Source organism: Trematomus bernacchii, unplaced genomic scaffold, assembly GCF_902827165.1.
Source record: "Trematomus bernacchii unplaced genomic scaffold, fTreBer1.1, whole genome shotgun sequence".
In the NCBI taxonomy this organism is placed as follows: domain Eukaryota; kingdom Metazoa; phylum Chordata; class Actinopteri; order Perciformes; family Nototheniidae; genus Trematomus; species Trematomus bernacchii.
The window spans coordinates 9,038,164-9,043,275 of NW_022987727.1; the positions used below are offsets into that span (position 1 = coordinate 9,038,164).

The following is a 5,112-nucleotide window of genomic DNA, read 5'->3' on the forward strand; positions in this document are numbered from 1 at the left end:
GTAAAACACACTACGCCTGTAAGAACTCCGGTTAATGCTGTTTTCCATAGTGAGGAAAATAGCATTATGACGACGCGCGGCCCCCCCTCGAGAGCAGGCCGCGGTGCGTTCATGGACAGAAGAAGCTCCGATTAATGCCTCTTTCTCTCTAAGAGGAAACAGCATTATGGCGGAGTGCGCACTCTCACGGGGAGAAGGGTCTAGCTGCGGCCGCGGCCAGTACACGACACTACACGACACGCCCCCTAAACGACACGCCCACCTGACACGACACTACGGTGGCTGAGAGACATTACGGTACATGGCAGATTAAAAGCGAATTGACGACACTGACGCTGACGCAAGGATATTTAAGGAGACATGAGGTTTACAGAGAACAGACAAACAATATGGCGCACCGAGTACAGGTAATTAACGTATTGTGGTTTTAGATATAATTACATACTATTTAGGTTCTCGTTTGTTTGTCGATGTGGCTGTTTAGCGCAGTGTAATTGTGTTTATTTTGCTAATTTGTATTTTAAATATTAAATGTAAAGGAATGGAATACATATATATATATATATATATATTTTTTAGCTCTTAGCTTGACATGCTCGACGTTCAGTTAGCATATATGCTAACTGAACATGCTCGTTCAGTAGCATGTCAAGCTAAGAGCTAAGATATATGTATATATTTTAGCTTGACAGATGGAACAATACATGTACTCGCATTTTTACAAGAATCTGATTTTGTGTACGTTTTAAATATTAATTGAAGGTGTCTTTCACATTTGAATGTTTAAAAAAAAAAAACATGTATTAGCTGCTATACTGACATGCACATATGTATAATTATATTATTATTTTAAGTGTGGTTTAAAGTTAAATGATATATAGTTATTGGGTAGAGCCAAGTAACCCAGGTGGATGCAATCAGGCCTCTGTTTTTAGATGGGCTTTGTGGCCATGCTGTAGGCCTGACATTTAAACCATAGACTGTATATATAAAGATTTAAACTAGCTGAAGGGCTTTCTGTTCGAACCACAGTGACATCTAGAGGTTGTTTTGTGCATAACATGTCAACCAAAAGGGTAGAGCTGGCTGAATCAGATGGAGTTAAAGTTTTTTTTTTCCCAACAAGATATCAAGACACAAAATGTGCTCTACCAAATGGTGGCGCTGGCAGTTAAAGGGTTACCTTCTGAAAGTGAGGAAGTATGACCAGCTTTGTCCCATAGGATTATACAGGCCAGTCCATTGCTGCTTGTTTAAGGAGTTAACTATTTCCAATATTAAAGTCACTGAAATTGTATTCTATTTTATTCACCTATAGACAAACAACACAACACTCCGTGATGGAGCACGCCCAGAGCTCAACAAATTGGACTCGGACACCTTCCGTCCGGACACAGACGGAGAGAAGGTTCACAGATGAGGTGGCATTCGTCATGGATGTGCTTCTGCCAGAGGTTAGATTTCACTGACTTTTTATTTGTCGACTACACATTATATAAAATTACATATGTTGCACTTAAACTCATGGTCAATGTCCAGTAGAATGTTGATGCCAATTGGTCTGGCATAATTGTCACCTGCAGAATGGCACAACCTTTATTGGATGTCTACATTTTACTCTAACTGTTAAACGTGTGGCTTTAATCCCTTCATGACACAGGCGACAGTCCACGCCCTTGCAGCTGTATTCTCGGTTTCCCTTGAAAGAGCCAAGGAAACGTATAAATGTGGACCCGAGTATGACTGGAGGTAAGCTGGAAACATGAGGAGAATGCTAATACAATTTCCATTTAAAGTGTACAACCCCTGATGCATGTGAATTTATAATATTACATATATGACTTCTTTATACCATCTTGTCTTATCAGTGAGATGGAACTTTGTTCTCATTACCTCACCAAGAACATGAGTGAGGAAGCGCATCAAAGGCTGAAGGACTCCAGTGAAAGATTCCGAAGAGCTTTGGATTCCGAGGAGTTTTTAAATAGGCTTTAACCTCCTGCAGGTCAATCCTGGCTGCTTACATTTTTATTTAAAATCATGTTGATTTTACTGTTGGGATCAATTTAAAAGGTTATTTTTTTTTTTTTAAGCAGACCAGCTTGAATAGTGCCCCTCTGATTTTCCACATGATGTTCTGTTCAATAAATGTTCATTGAGGAAAATGGTATCAGTGTCTTATTGTATATTCATCACAGTGAATGCAGTGAATGCTGAACTTGCCGGACCATATACTGTAGTTGAAAGTACACAATGAAACACTGGCTTGCTTGTATCAAATCAATACAATTCCCACATGCCCTACCCCGGAACCTGCGGTCTTCAGACTCTGGCCCCCCGCACCAACCTGCGATCCTTCGGGGACAGAGCCTTCAGTATGGCAGCCCCCACTCTCTGGAACGCTCTCCCTGCGGAGATCTGCAACATCCCCACGCTTGACGCCTTCAAAAGGGCCCTCAAGTCTGCCAAGGTCTTTGGCCCCAAATCTATTTGTTTTGTCTGTCTAACTGTTCGTCTGACTGCCTTTTGTTATGTTTGTTTCTACTCCTGTTCTTTTTAAAGCGACCTTGGGTCTCATGAAAGGCGCTATATAAATCCAAGTTATTATTAATACATCATTGGAACGGTAAGAATCTCAGCTACAACACTGACTAAAGCCTTCCCATCTCCAGTATGCCTACATGACAAGCATTTTTATAATATACAGTAAACATATCTTTGACTTATTGCAAAATTATAAAATGAAATTCACCCCTGCTGTCATTCTGGCTTTGACTGTTCAAATGAGATGTCAACCATCAAAATGGGATAAGGGGTTCCAGAAATATCACTGCAAAACACACCGGCCAATTTTGACCGATAATAGTATGGGAAGGGGGGTATGACCGAACGCAAGAGAAGAGACAATCATCAAGCCAGATACCAAGGTATTTACAACAGGCAACCACTTCAATTACTTTTCCTTTATGTTATTGTTATTTGGTTTTTATTAGTGCTTTTGTCGTTTTGAAGGAAATTAAAATACTGTATTGAGTTGGTTTCTTCTGTTTTGGAAGCCTTGTATATCTTTTTGGTCTTGTTAGAAATACCCCATGGTAAAACTGTGTTCTAGCAGCAGTTAAAGAAGCTTAGTTTGCTGTCTTAGACTGCCAGATGTATTAAGATGCTTTGTTCACAATTTACACATAAAACTTAAATGTTCATCTGTTTATTGTTGTTCTTCCTTTATATTCAAAGCATGTTGATTGTCTATTGGCTATATCTTGACATTATGTTAATTTGATCATACTTGCCATACATTTATTTTAATTGATGCGATTCCTTCAAAGGTTTTGTAATAGACCCCTAGTACTTTTAATTTATAAAGTAATAATAATACATGTGAATGATTGAGCTCATTAGTGGCCTGACTGGCCCTCCTAATTTGTTCCTTAATGACCCCATGATGTGATTATGTATATCTTAAAACCTTTAACAACTATATTTAGATGTTCACAAATATCTACATTTATGTATAAAATACATGTGTAGCAGTTAGACAAACATAATCAATAGATTATCTCATTAATACCTATTTTATATATTAAAAAAAAGTTTACTAAACCACCGTTTGTTGACAAAATGATTTGGGTTGAAAGTTATACTGTTGTGTCTCAAACGGATAGACTAGGTTATTAATTTATTTGCCTAATAGTTGCTTAAAATGCTACAATAACATTTGCAATTCGTTTTTAATCTGCCATGTACGATCTCAATAATAATAAGTGTCGTCAATTCGCTTTTAATCTGCCATGTACGGTAATGTCTCTCAGCCACCGTAGTGTCGTGTCAGGTGGGCGTGTCGTGTAGGGGGCGTGTCGTGTAGTGTCGTGTACTGGCCGCGGCCGCAGCTAGACCATATTGCTCACGGGAGCGTGCCGTGGTGCGTTCAGGGACCTCAGTGGAAAATCTGCCGTTTTTTTCTCTGAGTGGAAACTGCATTATAGAAAAACGGCCCTTTCTGTGTCAGCCCCCCATGGGTCAAACTTCCTTTTATGGAGGGTTTGACGGCGGAGTGGGCCACCAGAGAGTACCACAGCTTCATAGCTGCGGCCCCACAGCTGAGGGCTTGCCCATTAACACAATGTTATGGGTAATGGAAACTCAGCTGTGTACTGACAAGGTGGATGGACAGGACGCTGAAACGGGGCTATTCACTCCAGTTTTGCAGCATCCCACCTCCTTTTATGGGCATGCGAGAGGTAAATCTGTCTTCCCAGGAGGAGATGGGTTTCCTCTCAGCAGAGATTCAGGCTCTGGTGCAGAAACAGGCTGTGTCTGTTGTGCATCCTCAGCACAGAGAGAAGGGTCTTTATTCCATGTATTTCCTGGTTCTCAAGAAAACAGGGGAATTCAGACCTATTCTAGATCTCCGGGGCCTGAATCGTCATATTTCCAGCAGGAAATTTCGCATGTTAACTGTGAAACAGTTACTAGGGCTTGTGCAGCCAGGCGATTGGTTCACCACCATCGACCTGAAAGACGCATACTTTCAGGTGGAAATTGTTCCAGAGCACAGAAAGTATCTGCGTTTTGCCTTCCAGGGAATAGCCTACGAATACAACAGGCTGCCGTTCGGTTATTCCCTATCCCCACGCACATTCAGCAAATGTGTGGCCACAGCGCCTCAACCGCTGCGCGCACACGGCATGAGAGTTTTCTTTTACATAGATGACCTCATAGTCATGGCTGGGTCCCGGGAACAGGCAATGTTTTGCACAGCACAATTGATCACACACCTAACCAAATTAGGTTTTGCGATCGATGGGAAAGAAAGAGCACCCCCATACCTCGCCAACAGGCATTGTATTTGGGTGTGGTGCTCGATGCAGACGCGCTGCGTGCCACCCTGTCAGAGAGCAGACGTGCGCCCCGTCTCAGGGCGGCGCACAGGCTGCGACAGGGGGCAACAGTGACAGCTTTAACTGTCATGCAGACTCTGGGTCTCATGGCGGCTGCTCACATGGTGGTCCCGCCGGTTACTACATATGCGCCGCCTGCAGAGGTGGTTCCCCAGCCTGCGTTTGGAAGCACAAACGACGGCTGGTGACCATTCCTCCCCCCCTCAGTGGG

The 5,112-nt window shown here is 42.3% G+C and overlaps 1 long non-coding RNA gene across 1 annotated transcript; it reads left to right on the plus strand.

Moving 5' to 3' along the window:
* The first annotated feature begins 344 nt into the window (after positions 1 to 344).
* Positions 345 to 1,682, plus strand: LOC117494467. Its single transcript, XR_004557073.1, has 3 exons — positions 345 to 407; positions 1,319 to 1,454; positions 1,661 to 1,682. It is a non-coding gene; the product is annotated as an uncharacterized LOC117494467 (long non-coding RNA).
* Positions 1,683 to 5,112: the final 3,430 nt, after the last annotated feature.